This window comes from Pogoniulus pusillus, chromosome 10 (assembly GCF_015220805.1).
Source record: "Pogoniulus pusillus isolate bPogPus1 chromosome 10, bPogPus1.pri, whole genome shotgun sequence".
Classification (NCBI taxonomy): domain Eukaryota; kingdom Metazoa; phylum Chordata; class Aves; order Piciformes; family Lybiidae; genus Pogoniulus; species Pogoniulus pusillus.
In genome coordinates this window covers 11180924-11206123 of record NC_087273.1, presented here as the reverse complement: position 1 = coordinate 11206123, position 25200 = coordinate 11180924, and the positions used below count along the sequence as shown (strand labels likewise).

General features: G+C 40.3%; 1 long non-coding RNA gene across 1 annotated transcript; it reads right to left on the bottom strand.

Moving 5' to 3' along the window:
• On the bottom strand, nucleotides 1–25200 carry LOC135178723 (uncharacterized). Its single transcript, XR_010303713.1, has 4 exons — nucleotides 25098–25200; nucleotides 5367–5437; nucleotides 3717–3804; nucleotides 1–88 (listed from the first exon to the last, which is right to left on the bottom strand). It is a non-coding gene; the product is annotated as an uncharacterized LOC135178723 (long non-coding RNA).

Genomic DNA, 25200 nt, shown 5'->3' with positions numbered 1-25200 from the left:
GTTGGTAGGGTGAAATCTCAAGATCACAGGCTCACAGGATGTTAAGGGTTGGAAGGAGATCCAACGAGGTCATCGACTTCAACCCCTCCTGCCAGAGCAGGACAATACTATCAATACTATCTAAATGGTAACTTGATAAGCTTTCAAAGAATGGCCATCTGCAATCCAAGCCTAGCAGCACTATGAGTGCATTAGCAATCTGCAATTCAAACATATTTGCAAAGCTTTTTTTTCCCTCCAAGATATTGACCATAAAGGATTTATTTGCTGTTTCATTTATTGTGTTTTTTTTTCCTCTAAATTAAAAAAGTATCTCTGATCGAAAACAGGGAGCCAAAATACTTTCTTCTGAAGTTTAGACTCAATGTAATCAATTTATTCTATCGAATCTGGAAATGTCTTCTGTCAGAAGTTGGGATGTGAAATTGGGAATCGTTTGTTGGAGCTAGAGTGGGAAAATAGTGCTGTTTTTTTCTTTATTTTACTATACTTTGCCTTCTTGCTATAAGGAATTAGCCCATGTAAAGCCATACAAGGAGAAGTCTTTATTTTTGGAAGCAGCAAATCCAGATCAAGCAGGACAGCAAAAACCTTAGATTTGATCTTTGAAAAGTAGGATTTTATTTTAAGAAGAATCAAGGTGGTTTTATTGAAGAAGTCTCTAAAAATAAGCCTGTATGAAACTTCATATATAGAGGTCCAAAAATCTCAAAGTTAAGAGGACAGACATGAGAGCAACTGGATATTCTTTTTTTTCTCTGCCCTTATCACAGTCAATCTAGAGCAAACATAAGAGTACCTAAGGCGGCTAATGAATTATGGATGACTACCGTGACCTCTCCCTCACACCAGGGAGCAGCAGCAGCACAGAAAAAAGAGGCAGTAACACTACTCTGCCAGGTGGCAGCTTCCTCAGGGCCAAATCTCTGCAGCAAGTTGACTTGCTAGTATCTCGGCTCACTGATACTCAAAAGATGCCAGAGGAAGCAACAAAACTACTCCTTGATATCTTCAGATAATATCTCTTTTGAAGAATAGCTCATTTATTTCCAGTGGTGAAATCTCAGTCAAATATGCCCAAGTATGACACCTGACTGGGAATAGAACCCACTGGGTGGAAATTGAGAGCTTTTGACCTCATCACAAACACTAAACTCTGAAGTAACCTTAGCTCTGTGTTTTGTAAGGGCACTTCACACTCTCTCCCATCTCAAATCCAAAATGTGCGGGCAAATGAAGGCTTAAAGAATGGTGGGAACACCACAGCTCTTACACATTTCCCTGGTGGAATGAGTAGAACTCAAAAGGAACACTGACATGCTCTTCTAATGTGATTTTTCAGGAAAGAACTTGGGAAGTAAATGTTTTCAGAAGTGTATTTTTTTTTCTTACTGGTTAATTTGTTCTGAAGTCATAAGGAAATCTTCTGGAAAGCTATTTATATCAATAGTTATCACACCACTGAAGGCATCCAATGTAATCATCCCCAGAGAACTGCCACAATGGGAATTACCAATAGCAAAAATATCCTGGATATTGCCTCCACTGTTTTAAAACCACTGGTCACACAGACTAGTAACTAAGAAGAAATCTCAGCTTGAATGGCAGAATACCTGCATATTTGTGGTGCACCACGTGGTGTTCCTAAAGGCCAGATGCCTTTTTTCTAAGCAATATCCATTGAATACAAAAGTGTCCTGACAGTCTCTATATTCTCTTTAAAAGCACTGATTACACTTTCCAGAGTTTCTTTTATATATATATATATATATATATATATTCTATCTTCCAATAGCATATAGCTAATAAACAAATGCTACAAATGTTATATTCAAGTCCGCCCCTGGAACCCGCTTCTAAAGTCCCATAGTGTGCAGTTCTGTTCAAGGACCTTGCCTGTCTACCAAGGTATCGTTCTTGTTAGGAAGATACAGAATGGACACATCTTGACCCTTCCTCTTTATGTGTCTTTAAAAAGGTCAGCACATTGTGCTACTGACAGTTCAGCCTGATTATTTCATTACACACTTCAGTTGTCAAGTGTGTTCAATCTTCAAAGGGCTAGGTTGGAATTTCTTCTTCTCCAACTCTGGAAATCTTTATTTTGTGTTTTTAAGCTTGATAGAAAATAGTTCAGCCATTTTTGGAACAAACTTAGTGAAGGATGGCTTTGCCAACGGTCATAGTTTTTATCTGTTTTCTGAAGAGCCATGATGATTTATAACAGCAGCTTGAAATCTGGCAGCAAGACAATCCTCAAGTTAGAATGGTATCTTTTTTGTCCCTAGGAAAATCCATTCTTAATCAGCCAGGTTAAAAGTTACAGACAAATCCCACTTGGTATTTGCACAATAGAAACTGTTACATTCTGATTTTCTGAACCTTTCAAGAGGTATATTCAAGCCCTGAAGCCTGCTGGGCCTCTTGTCCCAAGCAGGTACTACACATATGAAGGTACAGCTCAGGACAACTTTGTCTTGAATAGAGCTCTTTGCTAACAGCAAAACTATGACATCAAAAGAGACACCTATAATAGAAAATTTATCAGGAAGAAAAGCTAATTAGGAATTAGTTGGCCATTAAACACTGTTAACACTATTTATACTCTGCAAGAGAGCTCTGGAGCCTTTGAAGCTCAGCCTGTCTGGTAATTGCCCTAGAATTTAAGGGCTTGTTCTTCAGTTGTTGTAACTCAGCTCTATTAATATCAGTGGAGTCACATTAGTTTGCCCTGACTAAGATTCTTTAACTAAACAGCCAAGCAAATAAAATTGCCCTGGCTGTGCTTTTAAAGCCATTCCCAAATATCACCTGAAAGGCTCCTTCAGTGCAAAAAAAAAGTCCCAAACACAGCACCCTGATGTAGGGCATGGCCCTGAGCTGGCTGCACATTCCAAATTGCAGGTCAATAGGAGTTTCACAAGGCTATCCTAGGTCACTGCTTCCTCACAGCAACTTCAGAGGGAGGGGAAAAAAGGGTTTGAAAAACATTCCAGATTTCAACAGAGTTTTTCTAGCTGTGCAGATGCAGAAGCCAGTGAAATGTCCAGAGGGACAGCCTCAGCAAGCCTGTGACCTCCTGTGACAAACTGGGCCATGGCATTTCAGAAGGGATTTGGTCAGGACTGCTAAACACGTGACAAGAAGAGAACTGCTTCTTGGAGTTTTTCAATCAAGTAGCACTATATTTGGACTGGAAAACAGCTGTGGATGAGCCGGAATATCCATTAGAAGGCAAGTGAAAAGTTTCAAGCAGATACTACAGTCAAGGAAGAAACAACTTGAATGCATCTGGGCAAGTTTCCATCCTGACTCAAGCAACACTTTTTCCCGTGACATCAGATGTAAAACAAACAATATATTATAGTCCATATGTTGATTAAAGAAAGCCCAGGCAGTGCAGAGGCATGCACCAGCCCACTGCACACCAACTGAACAAAAGCTGGATTGCTTGCAAGACATGGAAGTTAATCAAACAAATAAAAAGCCCCAAGATTTCAGGACAAGAAGCCTGGGTAAGACTTCTCAGCAAGATGAGGTTGTGAATACTGAGGTAAGACCAAAAGCAAACTGCTTAGAAGTTATAAAGTCTAACTAGATGACAAGTACAACAAATGATCAGTGCTTTGAATATGCAGCAGTTAAGGCTCAAAAAAAAAAAAAAGTAACATTGGTTGTGCATAATATGCTCAGAGAACCTGAAGTTCTCTACCTACCTGAAGTCATATGGATTCACTTGAGAATGGTTTGCAGACAGAGTTCAGAAGATCTTTTGGCAGATCAAACGTTCCCAGTAAGATGATGCTGAGGATAAACATGCAAGAGAAAAAATATATAAATGCTGTTTTCACAAGAATAATTCTGTTTTCTGAGAACTGACTGTATTTTAAGGGGAGAGTATTTAAAGCTAGAATGTTGTCCTCACAAGATGCCAACACAATCTATCAAGAACAGTTAGTAAATCACACCATTTAGCAACTTAAAATGACATGGTACATTTTAAGATTCAAAGCAGAACTATTCTGCAGGATGAAGAGGTACTTGCTAAGCACAGCATATCAATGCTCTTTAGAACTGGGAACTGCACTTTTTAACTTGGCCTAGTAACAGTAATGCTTACTGCATACAGCTGGATCTGCCACAAGATTTTATCAAATCCTGAACTATCTGATCAGTTAATCCTGTGTGATAAAAAAGAGGAGGACACCTTTGTTCTTTCCCACATAATGTAGTAAGTAAAAATTAGAAAACAGCCCTGCTAAATGAGGACTAGGAGGTAAAAAGTAGGCAGGCTGCTAGATTTCAATGATCTAAACTCATAGAGTTAATACCCACAGCAAAATGATGAAATAAAACATTGCACTGTTGTCACTAAGATTAAAGTGGAATAATCTACATTTATAGAGCTGCTAAGGGAAAAATACCTTTTGTTTGTAGAGTACCGAACATTCATGAAAGAAAAGCAAGAAATATTTGGTTTGTTAGCCAGACTTCTAAAAAGCACAGTTCAGTTAGATTTTTTTTCTGTTTTAAATGAAGGCTATATTTAAAAGAATTGTTTTCTAGTTTTGTCCATCCATCTTAATTTCCTTACACTGTTTCCAAATGCTTCGCTTTAGGAATTACTTTTGTTAGTGTCAAACTACACAATGAAAATCTCAGCTAAAGAAAGAAAATCAATCTATGTAAATAAACCCTTTGCAATAAATCTATGCAACCATAATTCTTTGTCGTTCAGCTTGGATCTCTGCACTTCTTTCCTTCAAGATAGGCCCTAGTCTGTAGAGATCTGGGTAGCAGCAGACTTAATTAATGCCAGGTACTGCCAAGAAAAGAGGCACAGAAATGTGCTGCTTCCAAGTAACAGAGATCCTCCTAGGACAGCTGCAGCAGCAAGCTGTTCATCTGTCAAGAAGATCCTTGAGATCTTTAGTATTAATGATTAGCTCCCACATCTCTATGCACTTCATTGTACATCTGCCACAGTTTGCTGGAATGCACAATGTTTTAAAAGTTGGATATTGCTGCCAGCTGAGGCGTGTAAAGATCTGCACACTGCTCCTGCACTGATCTTCAGTGCCTAATTCCTAAGAGAAAACTTAACAGCTTTTTTTCATGTACCTTCCAGTTCTGCTTTGCAGGAAATTAATGTGGCATATTAGCCAAATTTGTGGCATAATGTACAAGGGTTTTGAGGAAGAATTTAACATCTTTATAAAATAAGCTGAATTTTAAGTATGAGCTCTAGGTCCAGTCTGAAACCACAGGTACAGAAATAAGTATCTGCCATCATTCCATATTCACATGCAAGTGACACAAGAGACTCCAAATTAAAAAGTAATAATAGTAGGTGTTTAATGGCTTACCTTAAGATACAGTTAACAGTAACTTGGCTTTTGCTCATCACTTTAAGTCTCTCTCATAAATTCAAGAAATTCTAGAGAAAAAAAAAAAAGCAGATCTGGTATCTTAGGTAATCTCTATTAAGTCATTAATGTTAAGCTGAGGACAGCAAATATGGGTAATATGACAACTCTCAGGCATGTCAGTTATCTTTCAGCCCTCACTCCTTCATTGAGGCTGTGCATTCCCTGCAGCATGCAGAAAGGAGAAGGGAGTGCAGCAAGATATGGCTGAGAAGAAACACCAAACCTGATGACAGGCACTTGTGTGTAAGACTAAGTAGTTTTTTATGCTTTCAACAGTGCTACACTTCCAGTTTTTGAGCCTAACTCCTAATACATAAGTAAAGGACACACAGGTAGAGACAGACAAGTTGCAGTGTAAGACTGCACTCACTGGATTGCAGTGAGCAGCACTGTATCCATTCCATAGGAAAAGGCCTGCCTTTACAGGATGACATATGATTAAACAATTAGGATCTTGATTAGGGTCAGTACAATGCATTGATGTCACTGCTGCAAATACTTCGTAGGAGCTTTTTCTAGATTCATATTTTAAATTCAGGTAAGAAACAACTGCTTATGTAACAGTGAATTAATTAAATAATAGCAAGAGATTTTAGCTCCATTAACTTACTCAGCACAAATTACCCCAGTATCTGTTTCTCTGGATGCATGCAAGGCAACATCTCTGCCTATTTGTTTTGCTTTTAATAGTCATGCCACCAGCAATTACAAACACTTCAGCTAACAAATTATAGTTTTCACATTTTACTTCAGCATCCTGTGAAACTTACTTCAGTGTAACATGCCAGCATTTTAATAGCAAATCCATATATTTTCATAGTTAGTCTCTTAGTATATTCTGTACCTATTTGCTTTTATTTTAGTATATGAAAACAATTGAGTGGTATAGAAACTATCAGAAAGCACTGGGCAAAAACCATTCTGCTGGACTGAAGCAGCTGTCAAACAATGCTTTAGGGAATCTTGAAGCCCGTGTTAACTGCAACAACCCTAGAATTTGTGCAACTCAGCACTTCTTTGTTCTGGCTGGAAGTGTAAACTATGAAATGCCTGCTCTTGCAGTATTCAGTTTGGCCACAGCCAAGAAGTCCTGGAAGTGCAGCAGTGTATTCTTTGGGGTATATTCAATGTTAAACTAAATCACCAAATGTTTCTTGGCTCACCCACCATTAACTGGACCTTGAACTTACCGTTTGTATTCAGTGGCAAGGGGTTAATGCTGCCATCTGTTTTGACAAATGTTTTCCATTGCCTCTGAATAGCTGACAAAAACACGAGGCTTATTAGAAGAAGGTTAAGTTCTCTTTCTGAACCACCAAGGATTCCTTGAGTCCTCAGAAATCTCATCAGAACATAGCTAAGCAGCTAATAGTAAATCTGTTTGTGAAGGATTTTAGTTTGTCATGAACTACAAGGTTTAAAATCTTCCTAGATCCTTATTACTTGTTGTCTGAGCGTCTACCTACTCTTCATTCCTTCATGTCAAAAATCTTTCCCAAGTGGAAAATTATAACTGCAAGGACTCAAGAAAGAAAGAAAGAAAAGAAAGAAAATGCAAGCCACTGTCTTCTGCACTTTGTTTAAACAGAGCACAAAGCAGTTGTAATTGTGCATGTTAAAGAAGAGCAGTTCTGCAAAGTCAGATTACTTTTATTCATACCAGCAATCCATGAACAGACTTTGAAGAACAGGACTTTATCTTCTCTACAGTAAAGCCAAAGAAAGACTGTCTGGTCGGAGTCGCAAGTTCCAAGTGCAAGCTTAATAGCTTTGGCACAACGATGGGAAAATACGAGCTCTCTGAACCCTACCTAATATTCAGTGCCATTAAGCTCTTATTTAGCCTGCAAGAGATTTTGATAATGAGATACATTTTTAATAGTACTTTCTTAGTAGAAAAGCATTATGAGTAATCATTTCTTTAAAAGCTAAGTATATGCAGAAGGTTCATTTCAGTGTAACTTCACAGAATGGCTGAGAGTGGAAGAAACCTCAGGAGGTCATAGAATCAACCAGGTTGGAAGAGACCTCCAAGATCATCCAGTCCAGGTCATATGGTCCAACCTCCCTGGAATTTAGGGAAAATACAATGTACCTCTTTGTTTCCTTGCTTTGCAGTGCTAAAATAACAGATAATTTGTTTAGTGATAAATACAAGCACTGTGATGATACATATCTTTGTAGGCAGCTTTGTCAGGTAAGACAAATCTCCATTTGTTATTGTATCTCAGAGGAATAAACTCAGTGTTGAGTAGTTCCAAACTTAGTGTGTCTGTGTGAACCATTAGAGATAGGCTGCAGACACAGTGAAACCAGAAGTAAGCCTTTGCCTTTTCTTCATGCAGAGGTACATGATACAGACAGGACAGAGTACATAGCTACTGCCTAGTGCTGCATACTGCCTACACGTCACCATACTGCATCACAAAGCCACTCACTTCCACTGCTCTGTATTGTGTTCATGGCATAAATGCAAAGAGTGGGAATATTGAAGGAAGCAATGCCTGCTTACACACCCTAGTAACTGCTCACCAGAATTAGTTTTGATAGCAGTGGTAGATACCTGGGAACAGCAGTCCTGAACACTACAAGCGGTAATTGCTTCAATTGCTCCTTCAGCACACGAATAAATTCTTCCTCTTCTTAACATGCATACTTTCATCCATGATGAGGTTTGCCAGTCATGATATTAATAAAACAAACTAAGAGTCCAGAAAAAGGAATAATAAAAAGCTACAGTCCATCTTGAATTTGAAAATGAGCTTTCCTAATTTCAGTGGGAAATGCATAACAACTGGGCACAAAAGGCTTTGCATTAACCATCTCACAAGGTGTGCATCTGAAATAGACCCGAATCACGAGGTTCAGCTACCAGTACAAGAGAAGAAAGGAAAGACTAAACATTAGTTTGCCCTGCTATGTGAACTCCTCAAGTTTGAACAGATGAATCCCAGCAGCGTGGAAAAAACACTACTGTACATCTCATGTCACATATGACAAGGTGTCCTAGCTATGACTCATGCCACATGTCACAGTCATCATGCACAAGTACAAAGCAGACACAAGACAAGCAATTAGATTCAAAATATTTGATTTCAGAATTGTATCCACACAGAGGTAGCTGTCACTTTTTGACTGCCTGGACTGCCACTAATTGATTGCAACAAAACCAAACCAGGACAGCAATGTTCCATATCCTTCTCACAAGGAGCATTTAGGTATCTGGTCATAGGCCTGTATCACACTGGAGATAAACACCAGAGGTCTGTCTAAAGGATCTTGATCACTTACCCTGCCAAGGCACAACAGAAAGGTTTTGATCTTTCCAGATGCTCCAGTGCCACCCTGTGCTCTATGAAACATTTTAATAGTTTCCAGCTGTTGGCTCACAGGGTGCTGACACAACTCTTATACAATTATAGTATGATACAACAACATTATAAGAAGGATCAGAAGCACAGGAGAAAATTTCACAGCATTTGGAAACCTTAGCAGACACAAAGAGCAAAACACCATGCTGCTTGTAAGGCTTTATTTGCTCAGCACCAGTGCCTATGAGCCAGCAAGGCTTCAGTATTACCTCTTTGAAGTCATTTAAATCAACAAACAATCAGATTGGTTCTCACATTATTAGTTTTCTCATACATGAGGATAAAAGGGTGGAAAGGCTTTGGGTGACTGCAAATGCTTGAGCGTGTCCAGAGAAGGGCGACGAGGCTGGTGAGAGGCCTCGAGCACAGCCCCACGAGGAGAGGCTGAGGGAGCTGGGATTGTTTAGCCTGGACAAGAGGAGGCTCAGGGGTGACCTTATTGCTGTCTACAACTACCTGAGGGGTGGTTGTGGCCAGGAGGAGGTTGCTCTCTTCTCTCAGGTGGCCAGCACCAGAACGAGAGGACACAGCCTCAAGCTATGCCAGGGGAAATTTCGGCTCGAGGTGAGGAGAAAGTTCTTCACTGAGAGAGTCATTGGACACTGGAATGGGCTGCCCGGGGAGGTGGTGGAGTCGCCGTCCCTGGGGCTGTTCAAGGCAAGACTGGACATGGCACTTGGTGCCATGGTCTAGCCTTGAGCTCTGTGTTAAAGGGTTGGACTTGATGATCTGTGAGGTCTCTTCCAACCCTGATGATACTGTGATACTGTGAAAACCCCTTCTATGGCTACAGGTTACTGGTGTTGATCTTGAAGTAGCATTTGGCTATGGTGTGGCAGCTAGAGGAGATATTAGTGCCATGAGTTCATGTAATTCTGCTGTCACCTAGTGCTACTTCCCTCCAGAAGACTTCTGAAAGTCTTCTACAGATATAAGGACATTTGTCCAGATCAGCCTTGTACTGCAGCAGCAGACAGTATGATTGAAGTGTCCCTGTGAGAGAAAGTAATCTTTAATTTACCAGGGAATGTCTAGCATTAGTTATTTATGAAATTACTTAAGTAATATCATGATTAAATATTAGTAACTAGATCTTGTGGAAAATGAAAGTAATTTAATACAAAACATCAACACTTCATTTTCTTTCACTGTACTTAGCTCAGTTTCCTTTGTGAAGTGCATTTCTTCACATTGGCCTTTCCTATTTGCCTTCACTTAAACCCACATTAAAAGAAAAAAGAATATAAGAAACATAAATAAAACAACCATATCACTCAATTTTAGTGAGATTAAATGATAAACCTTTCTTTACAAACACTGAAGGCAGGCAAGAGTGCAAGTATAATCCAGAATTTTAAAAATAGGCCAACATTAGGTATTTCAAGACTCAAGGTAGACTTAAATGAAATTAAATTAAGCTTCTCCTAGTATATCTGAAAGCTAACAGACCCTGGAAATCTTGGGTTTTTTTTTCAGAATTATAATGTCAAATATGAAAACAATGTAAAAAGGAGTCCTGCACACAATGAATTTAGAAACTATGCCTTCATATCTGAAAGCAGAGATGATGACTCTGTTCATATACATTACAATAACGGCAGCCAGATGATTTGTGGGTTTCTGTTTAAGAAGGTGATCATATAACAACCAGTAAACACACATCAAGAGAAGAGGAGGGAAGCCCAGTGACAGTAACCATAAAACTTCTGAAGGGCAAAACCAAGAAGAAGTACTATTTGATCAGGTTTAACCATCTGACATCTTTATATCCACATTTAACTAACAGGTCATTAATATCCATGCAAAAGCAAGCAAGGGAATTTCGAGCCGAGATGTCTTGTTCAAAGTAATAAAACCTTTATTCACACTCAGCTTGAACATTGAACTTTTCATAATTTGGCAGCCTGAACAAATACTCAGAGATACCAGTCCAAATGCATGGAACAGAATCAGTCAACATCTGTTCACCAAATTCTTGTACTGCTGTGGAAAAAGCCACGATTACCATTTATGCTTTTTCCTCGGTGAAATCAGGCTGCATGCCGGGGTGGGGTGGGGGAACAACAACAGGTAGGAAGCTGCGTGCAATAGGAGCATTTAGTCTTCTACTCTTCCCTTCTAAGTAGAAGAGATTCCTTGCAATTGAAGTTCTTTTGCAGATTATGACTTCCTAAAGAGCCACAAGAGAATGTACCCATCCAAGTTCTCTTAAATCAGTTCTGGCCTATAAGGATGCATTCCTAAATGCTCAGATCAGCAGATACCAAGAAATCATGTCACAAGCAAATGCTCTTTTTCATTCAGAAGATACCAGTTATCCTTTTTCCAAATCAGCTATTTTCAATTTATCAGAAGTTCCCAGCTTAGCACTTAAACCCATGATTTCTGCAGATGAATTTCTGTGAGCAGATTGTGCTTTATCGCTACCATATAAAACAATACAATACAAATTAAAGCAGAACACTAAAGGGAATAGTATTTTGAATACACTTTGCCATTTTGTTGTCAAATCTAAGAGGAAAACTTCTGAGATGGTTTTTAAAAGAAAAATAAACAAATGAAATTCCAAACACAATATGGCTTCCCAACTCCAAAGGAATCAAATTGCTTCATGGCTCTAAATTGGCAAAGAATTTTTCTGTAAGGTTTGATTTCAGGTGTGACTGAAGTTGCCATTCTCACAGTAAATCCTCATAGATGAATAATGTCATTGCTCCAAAATAAATGCAATGATTAAAAAGTTAAAAACTAGTTGCCTTCAAGTCCTCATAGACCTGATTTCAGCAGGTTTTGATTCTATAAGCAATAGCAGTATGGATGTGGTGCAGCAGTAAGTCTCATTTGAGATGAGGCTTCAATTAAGGTTTCTCTGACATCTTCCCCATGCTGAGGAAACAATTCCATAGTCCATAATCCCACAACTGAATGGTCTCTTAGGAAACTCCCAGTGTTTTCATCAGGCAGTGTAATTTTAATGAGTATAGCACTTTTAGTGATGAAAACTTATTCCTGAAGGCCATTAGCAAAATCAGCAAATCTAAACATTACTACAAAATACACTCAAGATACATGGTGCTAGGTCAGCAGTTGTTGAAAGAAGAGAATACACAGGGAAGAAACTGATAGGAGACATAGCCCAGACTTGGATTGACTGGCTGAATCAACATGATTGATGGTGTGAATTTCAGCTGACAGCACATCTTTGCAAAGCATCACACTAAAGATGAGATGGAGTCACAAAACTGATGGCTCACTCTGTCAAGAGCACTTCTGAATGTGAATGCAGGCAGAGTCCCTTCAGTGAACATGAAAATAAAATCAACTGCCTGGGCTTGCAGTGAACACTGCCCATGGATCAGGTTCTGGGGTGGGTGTACACTTTATGAGCTTATCTTTCCATCACTCCAAAATACGTCAGGTGGCAATTGTAGCTGTGGTCCAACAAATATTACTCAAGGTCAAGCATTTTAAAGGGTTGCAGCCACAGCTATCAAAAAAAGTCTGATTTTAATTATAGAACTCAACTGCTAAAAATAATTAAGATCCAAATCAGATTGCTTCAGATTCACGACAGGATCCATGACAGGGCTGGTGAGGGGCCTGGAGCACAAACCCTATGAGGAGAGGCTGAGGGAGCTCGGATTGTTTAGCCTGGAGAAGAGGAGGCTCAGGGGGGACCTCACTGCTGTCTACAACTACCTGAAGGGAAGTTCTAGCCAGGTGGGGGTTGGTCTCTTCTGCCAGGCAACCAGCAGTAGAACAAGGGGACACAGTCTCAAGTTGTGCCGGGGGAAGTACAGGCTGGATGTTAGGAGAAAGTTCTCCACAGAGAGAGTGATTGGCATTGGAATGGGCTGCCCAGAGAGGTGGTGGAGGCACCATCCCTGAAGGTGTTCAAGAGGGAACTGGATGGGGCACTTGGTACCATGGTCTAGTTGACTGGCTAGGACTGGGTGCTAGGTTGGACTGGCTGATCTTGGAGGTCTCTTCCAACCTGGTTGATTCTATATTTCTGTAAGTGTGTGGTGTTTAATGCACTGAGCTTATCATGTGATTGCAGTTGTACTTCTGATCACTCTCAGAAGTTTAATTACTGCTGCCGCTCGTATGTGCAATTTTTGCCTTAAGGGCTAAAAGAAACAGGTTTGCTTCACACAGTTCTTGAGGCTAAGTTTCTGGAAGGCTATTTTAGGATTTTTGTTCCACTCCCTAGGAACTGTGCTTGGTCCTAGAGCATGGGAACGTTGAAGGTAGACTTCTACACAGCCCCTTTGATTTAGGTAGGTATAAAGTGGTAACTACTGCGAATTTAATTGCTGCTTCTGATGCCACACAGGCTGAAGCAAAATACACTCCTCCCAAACAATTTTTGTTTGCCTTTTTTGAGGAGCAGAGGGCTCCTCATTTTCTTTGTTCCACTCAAACCCCACAAGTCCACAAACAGATAAAGATGAGGATTTAATTTTTTTTCCAGTTATGTCTCCAAGATTCATTTTTCTCTAATCATAAAAGCATGTTTATTTGGTTTTGGTTTCTGCCACAAAAACCTCTAGTAGTTTTTTACTCCCCAGCCACCTTCTTCTTAGCCAAATATGGTTCCTTTACTGCTATGCAGCACCCAGACTTCTGGATCTAACTGAAACTCTTAAATTCAGACAAATATCAATAAGTCTAAGATTAAAATAAAATTGCTCTCCTCCCCTCAAATAATTTATTCTTTCTGACCCTGAAGACTGCTGACCCTCATTTCTTTTACTGCTTGAGACCCACTCCTGCAGAACAGTATTCAGCACCAAGTAGCTCATTTTAAGAGCTGCTTGCAACAAAATTTCTGCATCCAGATGGTATATGAATTATAACCTTCCATCATGACTTAACAAGCCATGGGCTGCTGTTAATTGTCACTTTCAGGCTTCAGTGTTGTTTGAAAGCCACTAATAAAAGCTGCTGTTGTTCTTACTTACACATTAGAAAACAGTATCACAGTATCATCAGGGTTGGAAGAGACCTCACAGATCATCAAGTCCAATCCTTTACCACAGAGCTCAAGGCTAGACCATGGCACCAAGTGCCACGTCCAACCTTGCCTTGAACAGCCCCAGGGACGGTGACTCCACCACCTCCCCGAAAAACTCTGATTTTGAGGATTATTTTGCAATCTCCTGTCCTTCTCCTTCTTATTGAATTCTTGCTTTGACTTTGACCTATTGATTCTGTGAGAAATGCACAGGAAAAATCTTAATATTTTACTGATATTTTCTTCATAATTTTCAGGCAAAGTTCCTCAAGGGATAAACTACAGGGCAAATGCTTTCTGCTGTATCTGCTGTTGTTACTGAGAAAAGAGCTCATTCCTTTCATGTTTATTATTCTGAACCAAATTCAGAGTCTCTGGTGAATAATGCATAATCAGAATGCATACAATACAAAAATACATTTAATATTTTACTACATTTTAGCTGCCTGTTAGATACCTTACTGCAACCAGCAATTTATAATCATGTGCAAGAGGCAGCTTCCTGAATTTGCATGGTTTAGAAATAGCAAAGCAGAAACAATATGGTGAAGGCAATTATTTTTTTAAAACAACATTAGAGCAGAGCTCAGTGAATCAGTGCAGCATCTGCAAAATTCTGCCCATCAGGAGCTGCAAAGTCTTCAGATGAAGCTCTGAAGAACATGAGCTGCATGAATTCAGCTAGCTAATTGCAGAGTTTTTATTAAATTAGTTGCCAGATAATTGTAAATCAGACACTGGAACTGAGGCTTTCAGAAAGTTTAAGGTACATTAAACAATCAGTATTTAAATTAACAGAAACAAGACACTTGCATCAGCAGTTTCCAGCTCAGAGTCCTTTCCTTCCCCACACAGTTAATAGGCCACCCAGCACCTCACACCCAGGCCGGCACATGCTGCTTCCCAGACATAGGCTCGCTCGTGTTTGGGTCAGCCAGACTTCTCCATACAAACTAGCAGGGTTCCAAAATGCACTAACTGTATGCAAAGACAGATGACAGAGTGCTAAAAAGAGGGCTTCAGAAGGTGAAGATGTGCAGATCTCCAATCATCACATTCTTCCCCCACAGCAGGCATTCAGAAGAACACACCCAGGTCATGCTTCATAACTGCAAAATTGCTTGGCCAGCCCATCTATAGTTGGATTCTCCAAGAAACTTACTTTAATCTCAGGACCATATTCACAGCTGTAAAATATCTACATGGCCTGGAGTGAAGCATCCCTCCTTCAGCCTCCAAGGCATTTCCCAGCACAAAATGCAGCTGTTTGGGGTTTGTACTGGGAATAATTTGGAATTATAGCTTTTAAAACCCTGCACTTTTTATAGTTAATTGAAAACTAAATCCTATTGAAACTTAGCACTGAGGTCAGTTAAACCAGAAATGTGGTTTGCATGCTTCCCCTAGATACACATCAAAGGAAAACCCAAACAAAAAGGCTATTCTTTGCACTTAAATTTGTCTAAAGTGTATGACTAGTGCCAACTGATTTAAATTCTCTGGGAGCAGATATGTTCTCTGATACAATCCTCTGAGGGAAAAATAGCTTGATAACAGAAGCTGAAAACAGATAATTCCGTGAAAATTATGCACTCCAACAGTTACAGAGATGCCTGGCTTTGCTCGTGATCCCTTCAGATTGATTAGAAAGTAAAGGAGAGCAGCATATTCAGAGAAAATGCTGTTGGCACAATCTGGCAGCATTAAGAGGGACAAACAGCAGTGTCACTTGTAGCAGTTCCTGGTGTACAGCAGGCATCTGCTCAGGCCTTGCTTTCTTTACCTACATGTAAGAAAAACATTATCCTGACCACAGGACAGAGTATACACTGGGGAGCTTGTATCCTGAAGTTCCAAATAGCTCTTTAAGCCTCCAACTGCATCCTAATCCTCTTCATCAGAACATTGCTTCATAAAAGAGAGATGTTACATGTATGAACGTGAGATTCCAACATACTATAACCTTGTATGCAAAGTAGAAAGACAATTCAAATGAAGTTACTTTTCAAGTAATCTTCCTCTTGGTTTCTGGGCTGCTAGAGTAATTCCTGCTGTGCCTGTAGGTTTCCTCTTCTCCTCTGATTCCATGCACAAATACAGAAGCAAGATGGAACTATGTACGTTAAGTGATATGCACAGTGCCTTTATTTTATCATCTGTGAGCTCGCTTCCTGATCTGTCCTTTTCTTGCCATGTGAAAAGCTATTATTTTTCATCTGTTTTGAGTAAATAATTCAGAAAAAAAAATGCTGTGTTCTTCCAGTGTTTTGGAATGTGTATTTCGGGGCAAGAAAGTATTATGTTGGATTTACTGTACTTTGGTATTTCTGTCTCAGTTACTCAAGATCAAACCCAAATGCCCTCTGACCAAGGTTACATTGTATAAAGGGTATTTACATTTGGATTTTATCAAACAAACTCTGTCACCAGTAAAATAACCAATCACTAAAAGATAATAACTAAATTCATTATCTTTTTTTTTTTAATTAAATCAGCTGTTGACTTTTATTTCCATACACTGGATGACATTCTATGCTTATCAAATTAGTGCTGTTGATCTTCAGTGGCAGTATTTTCTTCTTAAAGTGCACCTGGTCTCCAGGATGTTTTGAAAGAGCTGTTGTTATACTGCAGCTTTGGGTGTATTTTCCATAACAATATATATATTATATGTACAGCTGTATTAATTATATGTTACAAATGATATGAACGTTCAAAATGTTAACTACCTTATGGTATGGTTAGTAGGGTTCTTGTTTTATTGGATTTCTCTGGTGTAGTGTTACCTCATTTAAGAGGAGCAGCTGATCTTCAGCAATCTTGTTTCTAGATACAGTGGGTTAGCTTCTCTCAGAGGTCAGGCAAAAAATTTCAGGGCCTGCAGAAAGCAGAGTGATCTTTCTGTTGGGCTGTCAAAGTAGATAACTATAGCCCATTTCTTGAGATTTTTTGATCATCTAACTCTTTTATATACTCGGTTTGTACTCAAATATTTTCCTGATGTGAGTGGGCCTTCAATGTGCCACACAAGGTTGACCTGTCCTCAGCAGCTAGAAGTTTCATCTGCTGTTCAAGCTGCTCAGATTTTCATGCAAATAGCTTCATCAGCTACTCTGATAATACTTACTGAACTCTGAAAAACATACCCATCAATATACAAGGCTTCTCCAAAAGTCTCATTCCTTGTTTCCATCACTGGAGCTAGACTTCTTTGAAAATCTGACCCTCTTAAATGCTTGGAATCCCTATGTAATTCAAATTGCATACAGCAGAAGCCATCCTGGTTTCAAAGGAAAGCAGAGCTGAAAGGTCAAACAAATCTCAAGTTGTGCCTTTCTTCATCCAGTGGAGTGGCTAATGACATGGGGTTTTTTGGGGAAAGACTGGAAAGAGCTCAAATATGAATGCACAATTGAGAGAAGAAAAACCTTCCACACCAATTATAGCTTCCATGCCTTTGGCTAGGGGCCATAACACAGCTTCCAGGGGCAGCCCAGTGACTTTTTGATTGCCTTATCATCCTCTGCAAGGCCAAAACAATGAATCCACACTTTCAGTTTCCTGTTTTATAAGCTTTGAAAGAGACAAATTGTATAGGCAGGCTGCCTCAGAAATTCTGCTGAAACATAACCAGCACTAACAGTTTTCCCAGAAGAAAAGGATTCAGGTTTCAAAACTCGGAGATTAACAACTGCACACAGCCCTGTTTCTCTCTTGCTCCCCATCACTGCTGTCTCCAGTGACATTACAACCTCACATAAACTTTCAAAACACAGGAAATCAGAACAAAGCAACAAATTCCACCATTCTGTAAAGCACTATGCTCTGCATGCACTCACTTGCCAAGCCTGTATGCCAATGCTAGTTAGCATACTCCTATCTGTCTACTGCCTTTTTGGCTAACATGGGTAGAATTGCTGGTATCCATCCCAAGCATTTAAGGAGTTCTCCAAAGCAAGAACTTGTGCATTTACTGATGGTTGTCCAATGACTTGAAGAGTTTCAAATTCTGACAGTTCTTTAAGTATTGCCAGGTGAGTGACATATGTGAATCTTTGGTGAGGGCATGAGAATTTTAGTCACCAGAGCAAAGACATACAGGCAAAAAGGCTGATACTCTGATGCTGTCAGAGCTGCAGTAGTATAGGTACTCTGCATAAGGGCAGGAATTTGAGGAGCCACCACACCTGCAGCTGCATGTAGGAGCACCATGTAGAAGTTGTGTATTACAATAAAGTACTATCTGTCTGTCAAAATTTGTCACTAAATCAGTGGATAAAATCCACAGCCCTCATAAAGCTCCTTTGTGCTTCTGCAGGTTTGTGATTATCCCTCCACACCATTTGAGCACAAGAGCAGTTCAAAGGTAAGGCAGGAGCAAAGAGAGCAGAAAGCACTCCAGTAATCCCAGCTAGAAGAATTGTTTCCCTCATAAAGCATCCACGTATCTGCTGTAAATTGATTAGGAACTATCTTGTTCCATAAAGACCAAGAGATGGTCTGATCTCATTTATGTGACTAGAAGTAAATTGTGGGATTGCCCATGCCTTTACCAGGGTGGATCATTAATAAGAAAGGAAGTTGGACCAAACAGTCTTTGAAGTTTGCCAAGCTCTTTCTGTTTTGTCACTTACTGGCTTATGTAGCTGTGATCAGCAGCGCATTAAGGAAGAGCTGAAGCAGTAGGGATCTTTCCAGTTCACTAGTGGTAATTAGATCTGTGAGCATGAATATAAATCTGAAGACATGAGACCCAAAGTGCTGCTTCTTGATGTATTTCTATTTACTGTCTCAAGATCCCTCTTCATTTATCTCTTAAAATTATGAATTGCATTCTGATTAAACCCTCGGATAAATTTCTTGCCTTTTCCACTTCATGCCTGTTGAAATTATTTGGCTGGGTTACACAGCAGTGCAAAGGATCTGATCTACAGATGTCAGAAAGGCCATTAACTCACCTAAGTGGTAAACAGCTAGCATGGCCAAGATTACACACATCTTCAACTAAGTGGCCAGGGTTTGGGTTTCCTCTTCAAGTAGACAACCAAAAATTGCAGTTTGCCTTAACAGAACCAAAGAGGCTTACAAATGGAATTTCCTTTTGGATTTCCTTCTTCCCCTACAAGGGGCTGAATACATTATTTGTCAATTATGTTCTGCATTTTGGCAGAGTTTAACAGAGTGGGAGGACAACAGACTCGTTAAAAATGTAAATGGTCCTGTGAGGGAAGAATACAGCAGGCAACAATCAGAACATGGATATGACTGCAGCTCTTTGTTTTCAAAGCAGAAGTTTCAGTCAGAAGTAATTGGAAAATTGAGCCTGAGAGGATGAGCAGCCAGCGGGAAGGCTCCTAACTAGGATAAACAACACAGTGCAGTCAATAGCTGGCGTGTTCCACTGTTGCTCTCTCCGCATTACAAACCAAGTATTGATTACCTTTAACATATAGCACATTTGACACTATCACCAGGTTTTGCTTCCAGCACAAGGACATCTGTAATGAAGTGGGACACCAGCATGTGCTGACACACTAGACACATAACCAGCGCAGCATACAGCCGGCAGTCTTATCTAACCAGGCACGTGCACTCTCACGTGCTCTTGAGTAAGAAAGTCAGGTAACTATTTCCACAGCATAGCATCAGTAGACCAAAACAAAGCTGAACAGCCCCCCACCCCAACCTGTAAATCTTGAAAAAATAGTTTCCAAAAGGATGTTACTACATTTTAAAAGTGACACTTGAGTGACAAGCAAAAATACTAGCAAGTAGTATCGTAAGCTGTTACATCCAAAGTTTAAAGCAAAAGGCTAAAAGGAAACTCTCATATTTAAGCTGAAATACAAAGTTGCTTTGTGACTGAGCAATGTGTTGTCCTCCCTCTGCTTCCATCAGCCCAGCTGGAAAGGGTAACAATAAATTAAGAAACACAAAAACAAATAACAGGCCTCCAATGGGATCCAGATGCTCTATTAAACTGCTGCTCTCCCGAAACACCTTCCAAAAGAGAGCTAAAGAGAAATACATCTGACAGCTGCATTTTAAGCTCACATGTGAAACTGTGGAGTTGTTTTAGTTTTCCAACAGTTAGAGGTTACTTTACCTCTTCAGGAACTGGGACCACATTAGGGTCTCCTATCCTAAAGGTAATTACAGAACTGCACTGATGACACCTCAAGATTAAAGTGTTGTATACTTTATGGTTCTCTGTTTATACATAATTTATTGTATGGTTTACCTTGGCTAGGCAATATGCATGCTGAGACTGCTTCTTATTATATGAAGTTTAATCTTTTCACTTTTAAACCATGTCCTTTTTCTGGCTTCCAACTCCCTGCCCCTTTTGATCTTTGTAGAGGGTTTTCTCATCTTTACCTGTTACAATCACATCACTTTACCTAAGGAAGTATATTTTTATTGTATGTACATACAAAATGATGATTGCAACTAAATCTTTGTGCACAGTTCTGCTCATAAAAGTGTCATTATCTCAAGGTGTTTCTCTAGCTGAATACACTTGGTTTTTGCACAAAGAAATAAGCAGAAAACTAAGAGACTGATCATCTGTCTAAATACTGATACCATAACTGACATGCAAGAAATTCAGTTGGCATGGACAACCACAACAATGCTGCTTTGTATCTGTAGCCTTTGACTTTGCTACAGCAACTTCCTTTTCAGTATAACTTCTGTAACAAGCATTTGCAGCACATACTACCAGCCACTGTAGAACATTTGTCAGTTTTGTTGGCCGATTCCCCCACCGTGAATTAAAAGTGGTGAATGAAATGAAGAACATAACCTGGGGCTGCTTCAGAAGCAATTTCTTCTTAGATGTGAAGGAAATGTCTCTTAAGCCCTTATTGCTCCTGAAACAGTATTCTTCTGCTAATGAATTTGTTGCAGCTTAAATGCAGTATCTACAGAGCAATGCCTCACTACAAACAGATAAAGGTTCCCAGACCATCAATTAAAGTGAAGATTTCCTCATGCCTAGCTTAGTGCAACCTGGGACAATTACTGCTGAGTGATGCTGGTGTTATTGAGGGTTATCTTCTTGCCTCAAAAGGAAGAAGCCCTGGCAGAATGTTTTACCCCTTTCTTTGTAAAAGTAGCAGCTACAGGATAGATCAGGATTAAATATGTCTCTCAGAACTCATTCTTTCATTCTTGGCAGCCCTTTGCTAGGTAAGCAGAGAAGCCCACATGCTCTGATTTCTCATTGCTGGAAACATCATACACCAAGTTCAAATTTCAAGCTCAGCATAACTGCAGAAGATGCTGGCTTTAAGCAGATGCCAGTTATCACTTCAGTGGATTATCAGGCTCACAGGTGAAGTAACAGAGCTTGGTTGCTTGCCAAAGGACATGGAGAATGTTAAGCATACTACAGATGACATTGCTAAGTGGCAAATGACAAAAGACAACTAAAGGTCATGAAAATTGATCTACATTATCTGGGTCTCAAATTAAGCTAGAGTCACTAGCAGTAAGCTGAAGCCTGTCAGAAGCCCCAAGTCATGGTGCTGGGCACTTCATAGGAATATGGCTTCACACATCCCATCCCCAGTAGGGCTTTGGACGGTCTTCGTGTGTCTGCAGTTACGATGCCACATCTCATTGCCACCTAGTGGCTAAGGATAGTTAATACATCCGTCCTGCAGCCTGAGAGTATCAATAGCTTCAGGGGTGTGTTTTTTACAACTCACTGTTTCCAGGCCAGGCCTTTACCCTAACGTTGCATGTTAATGCATTAAACACCCACACCAGCAACTTGAGCTGTCGTTGGTTTGTGAACAAGACTGAAGAGAATTTTTTTTCCCCCCAAAGTTGAAAAAAAGCTGCAAGGCACAAAACCAGCAAAGCCAGAGGCTAGATTTCTATTTATTAGCAATGTTTTATGGAGCATGTTGCTAAAGCAAGTCCCTGATTCTAAAGCAACATGGAATCACTCATAAATAAGATGTGTCAGAGGGCATTACTCTCCTGGAAGTTCTAGCACAGTTCCTCCCAGCTGTCAGGCAGACTTGGAGAGACTGAAGACAGACAAGTGGCACAGATGATTACTGAGCATGTTGATAGAAAGTTGCTGCTTGCACGGATACTGCTTATACCTGGAGGCAAGACATTCAGTTCTCTTCTGGCCACAAGATGTGATTCAATTATGAACAGAAATACTGGCAGTTAAAGCAATGAATGTTAATGCAAGAAAAGGCATCCCTGGTGCACATATAAGCTTCTGACTTAATGACATGTAGCTAAGCACAGCAACCTGAAGCTGGATCTGTACCTCAGCAGTTGCCTGATGCCTATGTTTTAACATAAAGAAAAATGCTAGACATTATTCAAAACAAGTTCACAGGCATTTACTTTGAGGCTTTCATCTTTGCTCTACATATAGCTCACTAACTAATTTTAAGTGCTGGAAGCAAATTGGTGCAGGATGGATTTTTATAATAGCTTGAATCTTGATTCCTAGAATCCCATACAGCTGTCTTAAAGTTGCATAAATATAATTTCGTAGCCTTTTGCATCTTAATTTTGCAAGGTTGCTTACTCCTAACCATCAGAATAAGGCAGTGGAATAGTTGTGGCCTGGCAATTGCCAGTCCAGATGCCAAAAATAAGTCCTTTAAAAGACAAAACCAGCAGTAAGTACTGAGCTGTGCAAGTACCCCCTGGAAGGAATAAAATCATAGGCTTGTCCTTGCTCCACCCATTCATTTTGGGCAGACCTTGCCTAGAAAAGGTAGTGGCTTTGGCCTCAGTTTCAAGAGCACAAAGCTTTCTTCTGGGAAGGAATAATAAACTGCACCACTACAGGCTGGGAGGTGATCTTCTGGAGAGCTGTCCTGCAGAGAGAGACCTGTGAGTCCTGGTGGCTAACAAATTAACCATGGCACAGCAATGTGCCCTTGTGGCCAAGAAGGCCAATGGGATCCTGGGGTGTATTAAGAAGAATGTGTCCAGCAGATCAAGGGAGGTTCTCCTTCCCCTCTACTTTGCCCAAGTGAGACCTCATCTTGAATACTGCATTCAGGCTTGGGCTTCCCAGTTTAAGAGGGACAGGGATCTGCTGGAGAGAGTCCAGTGGAGGGCTACGAGAATGATTAGGAGACTGGAGGGCATGACTGATGAGGAGAGACTGAGGGACCTGGGGCTTTTTAGTTTAGAGAAGAGAAGACTGAGAGGGGATTTAATAAATGTTTATAAACATCTGAGATCTGGTCAGGAGGGGGAGGACAGGCTCTGCTCACTTGCTGTCTCTGATAGGACAAGGAGCAATGGGTGTAAGTTGCTGCACAAGAGGTTCCACCTCAACACAAGGGGGAACTTCTTTACTGTAAGGGTCACAGAGCACTAGAGCAGGCTCCCCAGAGGGATTGTGAAGTCTCCTCCTCTGGAGACTTTCAAGGCCTGTCTGGATGCATTCCTCTGATCTCTGCTAGATTGTATCATCCTGTTCTGGCAGGGAGGTTGGACTCGATCTCCTTGGGTCCCTTCTAACCCCTAACATCCTGTGATCATCTTGACCATAGCCTTTGATGTCAGTGATGTTATACTTAATTTACTCCAGCATAACTAAAATTAGAACTTAGCCTAAGGCTAAAAAGGTTTTAAAGTTACTCAGGCTAGTCCTCCCCTGTGCAGGTTTGTAGCTGTTCTCCTAATAGCACCTATTCCTGTGACTTGGGGCATTTCAGTGTTTCCTTTTAACCACAAAAGGAGAGATTCTAATGGTCATAGTTAGTCATAGGACTGCGCAGTGAAGGGTATTTTTCCTCAAGCATTCTCATATGAACTCATTTATCTTCCTTCTCTTCCAATTGCCTTCACCTACAGATGGGCTGAACCAGAGCACTGGGCAGGATAAACCTATATATTGCCTCTGACTTTGGAAGTAAAGAAAACTATGAGAGAAGAAAAAACAAGTTGTATATGCTTTGGTGCACTTTAAAAACAGGATTCCCCCCACCCAGGCCAGAGGTACTAATATAAGTCAAACTATTCAGGGAAGGAGGCATTGTGTTAGTGACAGAAAGGGCAGTAATGAAGTAGGAGCAGATGAAGTGAACAGAAAGCAAGTTTGTGATTAGTTTTGGCTGCCAAAATATCTTCCATATCTCACTCTCCTGACCTTTAGTAAATTATATCACATGATGTTCTTTTGCCCTATGGAGCCACACTGAACATTTACTTTCCTCTGCCTTAAGTCTAAGCAAGCATAAAGAGGTTTTTCAGCAGCAGACTGGCAGATCTGCAATCACTGGTCACAACAGGAGGATCTTTAGCAAGCTTTTTTGCAGGCTGCCTGGGAGCCAAACTAAGTGGCTGCACTGAGCACATTTCACCGTGGCTTCTGCTGAGAGGCACCAAACAGGCTGCAAAGCCTCAAGTCTCATACACCAAGAACATGACTGCAAAAGGCAATGAACATCCTGCTCTAATGTCGACATTAGCCCTGCTCAGAGCAGAGGAATGGGACTAAATCACTTCCTGAAATCCCTTCCAACATAAATATTCAGAGATACTACCAACATCTTTAGAATTTCACTTTATTTAAAACATCAGTTAAAAGCAAACAGAGGAACAGAACATCTCCACAGATGTGCTGTGCACTGTTAAAAAGCATGCTGTAATAAAGCCATTAAGTGAGCCCTAAGTGACTATTAAAAAGGTAATAATACACCTTCCTACCGACAGCAATGCAATGGAGTACTGAACAATACAATCAGAAAATAATTTAGCAGAGATGCCTCAAAAATTCATTGCTAAGATAAAAACAAAGGATATTCATCCGCAAAATGCCATATAAAGAACTCATTCCCACATTTCTACTACAGACTGGCTTGATTGTACTGAAGGGAACTCAGAGCTTAGAAAAGAAGAATTAGATATAAAGCAGCTTGAAACTTGCCAGAGAGAAGGGAGTGAAAACTACCTATCTAAACGTAAAATTAATCTACTCAGGAGCCACAGAGCAAGTTTGGATAAAGAAGTTTGCCCTGGTTATTGATGAGGACTGGGTTAGGGATCAGTTATGCAATCTGGAGATCCATAAATTCATGGATCTTGAAGGGATGCACCCACAGGTGCTGTGGAAGCTGGAAGAAGTCATTACTAGGCCACTGTCCTTTGTGCCCTACCCTAGGTAATGCTGGCAGGCAGGTCAGACTGGATGATCATTCGAGTTCCTTCCAACCCCTAACATTCTGTGATTCTGTGTAAACTTTCACTACTTTACCAGTTCATTCTAAACCAGTCTTAATTTCTTACCTGTGATTAGGCCTTTCAACAGTCTTTGCTACTATCAGAGGTCACATCTCTGCCACATAGGCCTGGATGCAGTAACTCAGAAGTAACATAGCCAGTACTCCCA